The 8,871-nt window shown below is 40.6% G+C and overlaps 1 protein-coding gene across 3 annotated transcripts in view; it reads left to right on the top strand.

The window, feature by feature from the left end:
- Positions 1-8,871, top strand: part of FYN (FYN proto-oncogene, Src family tyrosine kinase) — a 130,874-nt gene that overhangs the window by 44,157 nt on the left and 77,846 nt on the right. For all 3 annotated transcript variants that reach the window (XM_026844509.1, XM_026844508.1, XM_026844510.1), the window contains exon 2: positions 7,875-7,945. The gene's annotated coding sequence lies outside the window, so the exon portion shown is untranslated. The remainder of the gene's footprint in view (positions 1-7,874; positions 7,946-8,871) is intronic.

Here is an 8,871-nt window from a genome sequence, read left to right as displayed (position 1 = left end):
TGTGTATAAGAGACAGATTGCAGACTGTGCCACGCTTTCATTTCACTCCATGACAATTTTAGGATTCCAGTAGTTAGGAAAATCAAATGTACAATCTACGGAGTGATTAATCCATTAAAGCATTACATGTACAAGATACAAATATTATTTGACATACTCAAAATTAGCTAAATAAATTAATTGACTTAACTACAAGAAGTTCTTAGTAATACACTGTTCCTTTTTCACCCCCAGTTTATCCTAAGAATGATAGGCTATGTGCTGAATTCTTTAAAGGTTTAAAGCCTGGAAGTAAATTGGCCATGACTTGAGATCATTTCTTCCCGTGTGCGTATTTTTAATGATTTTTTTGCACAATGGGAATAGCTGACATTATGACTACTATAGTATTGCAACATTAGCATATATATTCTATATATACTGTATATGTATGCGTTCATTTTCATTTTACGTCATGGATATAATGTCCTTAATTAAAGCTCTGGACACTGATTAAAGCACAAAAATGTTTATTACCTAAGTAAGGTTCTCTCTTAATGGGGAGGGTAAAAATTGTTTATAAAAACAGTTGTTTAAAAAAACCAAACTTATGTATATAGAAAACCTCTATTTACATTGCAATGTAATTGCACTTCTAAATGGCCTTTACTGCTTCTGCAGAGGGTTTATAAATATGCTGTTTAGCCAGGTTCTGCTAAAGGTACTTCAGGGTCAATCCCGTATCTTTAGGAAAAAAACCATTCCCTTCTTTGAGATAAATTGCAGAATCATTTATTAAAACAAAAGCTTCTAAAATGTTGTATTATTCTTGCTTTTTTTTTTCCCCTTGCTATCTTTTTTAACTTTCATAATGATGCGAGTGCTTATTTATGGCCATAGAAGCAATTCACTGATACCACTAATCCCAGATATGAGGCAGGGAAGGATGTGCAGGCTGAGGGTGCAGGAGAGGGACGCAACACTGGCTCCAGCCACCACGTCCTTGCCTTGCTGCCTGCCCGTGCCCTTCCTTGGCTCCAGGGATGCCCAGCAGCATTCCTAAGAGCCAGCTCAGAGGGTTGGAGAGTGCAATCTATTTTTAGGACTATGGGCTCCATTCATTTATGTAAAAATAAAATAGTTTGGTGCATAGTACTTCTCATTTTTCTGCAAAGAGAAACGCGAACACTCTTCCCACAATTAATGAAGTAATTTTTCTGGTGTTTTGAGAACTGAAGCATGTTGCTGCAATCACATGCTCCTCATATATGAGTAACATTCTCAGTCCAAGTGCACGCTCGGTATTGAGCTTGCTAATAGCTTCCCCTATTGATTGCTCAGCCGTTGTGATAGCCAACAGCCGCCTGACGCAGGGGCAGGCAGTTCCAGCGGGGCAGGCAAAGTACGCAGTACATATGCTGGCTTTCAGCTCACGCTTGCATCTCTCCCAGGCAGTGCGGATGGTGAGGGGTGCCACAGACTGGGGGATCTTCCCAGAACAACCTCAAAAGGCAGGATTTAGGATTAGGCTATGAGTGCCATGGCGTTTGCCTTTCCATCACTGGTACCCTCGCAGTGGTGTGCTCCACTTGCTCGTCATAAGTGCCAGCTGTCCCACCGAGTGCTTCTTTAATGCTTCTGGCATCTTCCGATTTGTTGTATCTGCCTCTGCTACTTTGCTGTACGCATCCGCATGCTCTACCTGTGTTGGCACTTAACATGCAGGAGTGCTCAGTTACATGGTACCTTGATGCTTTCAGAACCCAGCTCCTTTATGCTTTCAGCTCTCTGCTGTGTTAAAGAACGTGTTGGTGCCTAGAAAAGCAGCTGTAAATGTAAGGGAGATTTAATTTAGTTTATCCCGCCTGGAAGTTGAGAGAGGGAAAAGGTACTAATATTACTGATACTGACCTGGCAATATCAAGGGGCTTAAACTGCCTGTGGGAGTGAAGCATCCCAGGGAGAAGGAGAGCAAGCAGCATGCTTCAGCAAGGCCAAAAGCCACAGGACACACAGGACGGGGGGGGACCAGCTGACAGCAGCATGTCTGCTAACGAGAAGTTAGTAGATCTAATGTGTGAGGAGATTAGTGGCACAGAAAAGAAGCAGTTCAGTTTGTGATCTTTAACACAGTTTGTGGGTTTTTTTTCTCTTCGTAGCTCTGTTTTATAAAAGTAGAAAAAGTTCAAGCAAAGTCTTTGTATTTTCCTGAGTTTTTTCTCCCTTGTTTCCTGTTTCTTAGGACTCATTGCCACAGCAACAGTGACTTTGCTTCTGAGTTCCTCCTGCTCCAAATGGAAAGGGCAGCAGTTTGAAAGATGTGATTTTAGACAGCCACGAGTTTGATGGTTCAGACAACTTTTTTCTTTTTTTTTAAAAAAAACTACTATTCTCCTTTGGGACTCCTTTAAGAGAGGGACCTAGTTATCCTTATTTACATCCTGCAAGTGCATGAAGCTTTCAAGTAACTGTTTTACAATTCCAGTGACTTTCGTATGAAAAAATCCAGGATGCTGGGGCCATAGCCACCATCCTCTTTCTAAGTTTTGGCACTGTTGCGTGGCAGGACGAACCACCAGAATGATAGTGTTGTCTTAGTAGAGTCTTCTAATTGTGTTGCTGAGTTTTTTCCCTCTGCTGGTGTCCAGGGTTGTGTCTGTACTCATTGCAAGAGCTGCTTCCAGTAGGAGCTCTGTCTTTCTGCCCCTCGGCTCTCCCCCCCAGACCTGTTGATGACTAGGCTTTTTCATATCATACGCCTGCGATCTGGAACCCTCACTTAGGCAAGGGAGAGTTTCAGGCTAACAGGGAGGTTTCTGTCTCTATCTAAGAGCAAACCTATAGGCTTCTCTTTAAATGTTTGTTGGAAAGCGTTTAGATGTTCACAGGATAAGGGGTGTTTATATGTAATCTGGCATTGCACAGTAAAAGATTGCTTTATGTAAGTTAAGATGTGCAGTTCCTTTATAAAATGGCCATATAAATTCAGCATGCAGGAGATCGTTTTTCTTCTTGTGTTCCACATTGCTTTTAGAAGGGTTAGAATCTTTAAAAAATTTGGGGGGGTTTTACTAGGATTAGAAATCTTAAAATGGTGGGAATGGATGGGAAATGCTGCACCCTAGGCAAAACTGAACACGTGCCTCTGTACATTTGTTCAAATGCCAGTGTCAGCAGCCTCTTGGGTAATAGAATCCTCAACCTGTCTAAAAAAGGGGGACTCAAGACTCTGCTACTGTAGGGCCATAGTAACCTACTACTGAAAAATACCTTCTGGACTAATTCATGGCCCAAAATATACTTAATGTAATCTAACATAAACACAAATTACATTAGGACATATATAAAAAGGAAGGCTGCTGCTCGACAGACTAACTAACACTTTCTCTACAAAGCGGATCCAGTTCATTTACAGGTAACACATCCTGACACAGATGTGTTAATTTGTAAACCATTCAACCTGAAAACTCCTTCTTCCATATTTTGCCAAGTAAAATAGCAGCCCAAGAACCAGGGAAGCCTGCTTCTACTTGAGGTTTGAAAAAACAGTAGCAGAAGCATGTTGCTAATAGAAAACTGACAGAAGCTTATCATTATGTAGAGTTTCTTCTGTGTTTGAGTGTCATAAATTGAATTACATCTACTAGCATTTGAAAAGTATTTAAGATTTCTTATGACTTCAGTCAGTCACTTCCTCCAGCTGGGTGAAGCTTGCATGAACTGCAACAACTGCAACATGTACCAGACCAGAATCTCCCATGTAACTGCTTTTATGCCTTAAATCATGTTTTTGTCTTGTTTAATGCTGGGTAAATTGAAAAATTGGGGTTTGTGGGTTCACATATAGGATTGTTCATGGTGGACTTTGATCCAAAGATCCTTGAAGTTGGTGGGTGTAAATGGATTTGGGAGTGCAGGCTTGAGAAAAAAGTAGTTACTATGTGTGTTGTCAGTGATTTCTCTTTTGCCAGTAGTAGTAAACTTCATTCTGATCCCAGTATGAACTGACAAAGACGTATCTGGAAGCTGATGAGAAGAAACAGGGGTTGTTTCATGAAGCAGGCAGTGTCACGAAACCAGACACGCAAATGACATGAGGTTATGCTACTCACCACATTACCTTTCATAAAATACTTTTTTTCTTTACAAAAATAAAGTAATTTTTACACACAGCTACATAAAAACACTGTTGGTACATGTGCAACACTGGGAGGGGAGTATGTTTTTTTAGTAAAAACTTCCAATTTGTTGAAGCTGGTGCTGCTTCCAGGAAAAGGCTGTTCCTGGCACATAATAACCCTGATTATTTCCCAAGAGTGTTTTATTTTTCTTTAAAGTTTCAAATTAAGTTTCTTTGAGATTCAGAGGAACTTTTCCTGTCTGTTGGTGTGCTAACCATTTTACCATGTCTTACCATTTAGGAGGAGATGCTTGGACAGCTTTCATTTGGACACCGCTTCCATATTGGCAGTGATGTATGTGTCACAGTTTGGGGTGACCCTGTTGTAAATGTTTTGGTCTGGGATGAGTAGCAAGTTGCAGCTACTCAGAGGAAGCTGATGTTGCTTATATCTGGTACTATCCAATTGGCCGTACCCTAAAACAGCCTTGTTCTGTATTTGATTTTAGATGGCAAGCAGAAGGGGAGTTCAAGGTGTTCTTTTTCAGAAAAGGTTTTCATTCTCAACACTTTTCCTTCATCTGCAATTTCTCTTCCTTCTCTGCTCTTCTGCTGGCTGGGGTAACAAATAAACCTAAACATTTACTATATGCCATTCAGTTGATGCCAGCAGCCTCTTGGATATTAGGGTATACTTTTGTGCATTTACAGCCAACTTTTCATCACAGAGGCAAATCAAAACCTTGTATGGTAAATGTCTTCTGTTAAAAGAACTATTTGTGAAGATAGATTTATCCAAAAGAAGGGCACCTTTCAGTGAATAGTCAGATGGCTATTTCCAGGTATTCATTGTTCCCAAGCACAGAAACTTGGGAATGCAAGCTGTCCTCCATTAGTAATTCTGGTCAGACAAAGCTTTTGTCACCTTGTATATTTATTATACCAATTGCAAAAGAAACCAAAATTGGTGTGGTGAAGCCTTTGTTTATTTATTTTGCATCTCCTACGCTGTGTTCTCCAAAGTCAGCAAAGCTTTTCTGAAAAGTGCTGGTCAGAATTTGGAGATAAATAATGTTATCCAAAATCTTCAAGAAAAAGGAATATTCCTCCTACATGCTTATGTAGAATGAAAATCACCAAGGCTAAAACCAAGTTCTATACAGACCCCAGACTGAATACAAAGAAAGAGTGAATAAACTTTGTTTCTTTCCGCAAGGCATGTCCAACCCTCACCCCCAGTTATTCAGCAAAAAATGTGCCCTTCCCTTCTTCCTCCTTGCCCCACTCTACCTCCAAATATCTCATGTCCTTTGTAACCAGAGAGACAGTGCACATTTTATATCATCTTCTAAAATCAATTAAAAAAGCATTCCCTGGAAAAGTTTGAGTTTTCTACAGGCCACCCCCGAAGTTCAAAAGATCTTGAAAGGCTAGAGACATGGTAAATTGGATCTCTGACTCAGATTTAACTAGATAGCCCTTTACCTAGACCTCTCTCTAGTTTTTGTCATACACTGTCTCAACAGAGGCTTGGACTAGACTCCTTTACCATGCATTAAGGCTGCTGCCTGCAATCTAGTATCACAACTGTTGCTTGAAAGTAGTACTGCAGCCACATAGGCAGACCTGCCATTCCCCAAATCCTACATGTGTCTGTCCATACTGTCCTCCCTTTTTCCCTAATGCCAGCACAGGCTTTTTTTTTTTTTTTTTTTTTTTTTTTTCCTTTTTCCCAGTTACTTTGTGAACTGGGCTAAAGAATTCATTTTAATCCCAGCCCTGTTTGCTGCACAGGCATTTGTGCTGAGGTGAGGGAGAGAGGGACAGAGCGCTGCTGGGGCTGCATCCAGAACCTCCACACCAGTGCTGGGGGTCGGCTCAGCCTCTTTTGGCAGTGATGCTGATCCCTGTCTTTCAAGTATTCATGGAACCAGCAGCATGGAGTACAGTTTCCCTTATTTGTCCCTTCTCTGAGGAAATTATTAAATCAGTCTCTTGGTGTAGAAGAAAATAATGAGCTAATCTGGAGTCGAGGTGCTATTGGATTGTTTCAGACCTGGCTCGTCTCTTAAGCTCCTAACTTGTTTGCATGCAGATGTTATCCAATTAGTTCAGAGGCAGAAGTAGAGTTTCTAGACTTGATTTTTTATTTCCAGGCCAAATGCCTGGAAGCTAGGGAGGGAAATGGATGGCATTGGAATAATAACCACTTTCGCCGAGTTTGAGCAAAGCAGTTAAGAACCATCTTTTTTTCAGTGTTTTCACAAATTCTGCCAAGCTGTACAAAAGGTGTTGGGGGAGGAGAGGGTGTTGGGTTTTTTTCTTTATTCCTTGATATGCCCAGGTTTTTTTCTCAACCACTGAACAAAGAAAGCAAGCAGAGAAGATGCTTTGGTTTGTAGTTTTGTGATTAAAAATGTCTGTTCCTAAAAACTTTCACAACAGTCTCTTCTGATTTATAAAGATTTTTTTTATTTTTATTTTTCTTCTCTCCCCACCCTGAACTCTCCACCCAAAATGAAGTTTCAGCCTTATGAGATCAGAGGTCTGCTTGCTGATCGGGATTTGGAGCAATGTAATGCGATTGCCATGTTTTAAGGAAGATTTATTCCTTAATAGAAATTTTATTTTTTTAGCTACTTTTCATGTAACGATGACCACTAAAAGTAATTTGACCTAAGAAGCCATTCTTCCTTCCTTTCCCGTGGATGCCTACAGCATCCTTCAGGAGAGGTGCTGGTGCAAAGATCTGCTGCTTGGGCAGCTGAGGCAGGTTTCTGTGATCAGTAATGCAGGGCTCCAAGTCATCTGTGTATAGCTGTAAAGTTACTCATCTAGCAGTAATTTCACAGATGCCTCTCTCGTGGAAAATTCAGCCATGTACTTGGGGGGGAATGGGAGTTTAAAATAGTTCAAATCAGTTTGGCTTCACTGGTGTGGACACTTGGGCACTGAAATGCGTGTGCTTCTCCATTTAATGTACAGTTACCGTTCACAAACCTGAACCCCAGCAGAATCATAGCTCCTCCATCTTTTAGGATTTTACAAACTAAATGTTTTAACATCATTGTTAGTCTGTGCTCCATGAATTGTTCTTCCAAAGATTTTGCCTCAAGGAAAAATAAGGAGTAGCTGTCATTTGAAATTTACTCAGGGTTGGCGAAATGATGGCATTTGTCACTTCTGCTCTCCATCTTCTTCAGACTGGCCCTAGTGTGCGTCGAACTGGATATTGTGCTGACTTAATACTTCTTCTTTGTTCTTCTAGAAAATGCAGAGTAATTAATATAGTCTAGCAATATACTGTGGAACAAACCTGGGTTTTTTTCTTTGTTTAGTTTTTCAAGCATGGAGGCTGTTGAGACCCTTACATGCATCATATTTCAGAAACAGTTTGTTAAAGCAAAATCACTAAAATACAGAGTTGACCATATTTTTAGGGCTGGATCTAAAATAATTGGCACACTTACTGTATGCTGCTGCATGTTTCGAGTTGTTGACCTTGTCTCCCTGAAGTCTGAATAGCTGTCGTTGCAGTGACAGTGATGCGTCTGAACAGTCTGAGGGAATCCTGCAATTATTTTAATGTTTTTCACAATACTGGTGGAATTTAATAATTAGTTGTGAAGGTTCAAATCCAATTACCTCCTTCCCTAAAACAGGAAAAAAGGTGGAAGTTTGGTGATAAATGTTAGCAGAGTGAGAAAGAAGTTTAGCATAATTTGTGGTGTTCCACTCACTAATTTTTTCTTTCCTTTTCTTCCTTGTTTTACAGGGCGTGTTTTCAAGCCATTTTTGAGGAAATGTGGTGAATGTAAACTTGCTCTGTTTGGGGGGGAAATTCTGGTAAGTGGTGCTGTCTTGATCAATTTTGGTTTTCAGTGAGAATTTCAGAAAGTTTTTTTTAGCTTTTTTCATTTTTATTTTTTTTAGCTGATGGAATATACAAAGACATAGTTGATCATATGTGGTTTTCTTCCTCTGGTATGGAGACTCACAGTGTAAGAAACTGACAGAAAACAGCATGGGAGGCCTCAGGGAGAGGAATGTAGTTTCATTTGCTCCACTGGCATCTGCTTATTGTATTTCTAGCTCTTATATTCTGCTGAAAAGTGGTTGAGCTAAGACCTAGAGTAGAAGAAACACAAAGGCATAATATAAAACAAGGGGAACAAAAAAGCATGCTAGTGGTATAAAAAATCGTGAGAAAAAATAATGCAGAGGAAGCACAAACCTCCAAAGTGGTGGGGATGTCCAGTTGCTCTGAAATCTTTCCATCCATCCTCAGAACATCTGACTGACACGCTTGCCACATGGAGCTAGGATGAGGAGCTTATGCCTGAGAGATAAGGGGGTAGTTAATGCTCTTGTATGCTATACTAGTTTTCCTATTCCTCGTTTCCATCCCACGTGACAAGCTTTGCTGCTTCTCTGGCTGTTCTGTATGCAACACTTCCAGAGGCACTGGCTTCCTACAGACTTCTGGTCCTACAGGCACTATGGGAATATGGCATGTCATGTATGATGTGTCTGTGCTGCTGTGAGAAGAAGGCAGCAGAGAACAGGAGGGAATTGGTGACATGCCCCAACTGGAGGGAAGTAATTCTGAGAAAATGCTTCCAAACTGCAGAAAAGCAGCAGATCTGCAGTAGTTTGTAGACTTATCTAGAAGCTTTTCCCTCTAGGAGACTGTCAATATATACAGTTCTGGCTAGTGCCAATCGATCACCATCACCCTTGGGAAAAAAATGAAAGCAGATGATCATGTCCTT

This window comes from Athene cunicularia (assembly GCF_003259725.1).
Source record: "Athene cunicularia isolate RWA chromosome 3 unlocalized genomic scaffold, athCun1 chr3_part1, whole genome shotgun sequence".
Taxonomy (NCBI): domain Eukaryota; kingdom Metazoa; phylum Chordata; class Aves; order Strigiformes; family Strigidae; genus Athene; species Athene cunicularia.
Note: the sequence above shows the minus strand (reverse complement) of the source record. Positions and strands in the feature narration are given on the sequence as shown.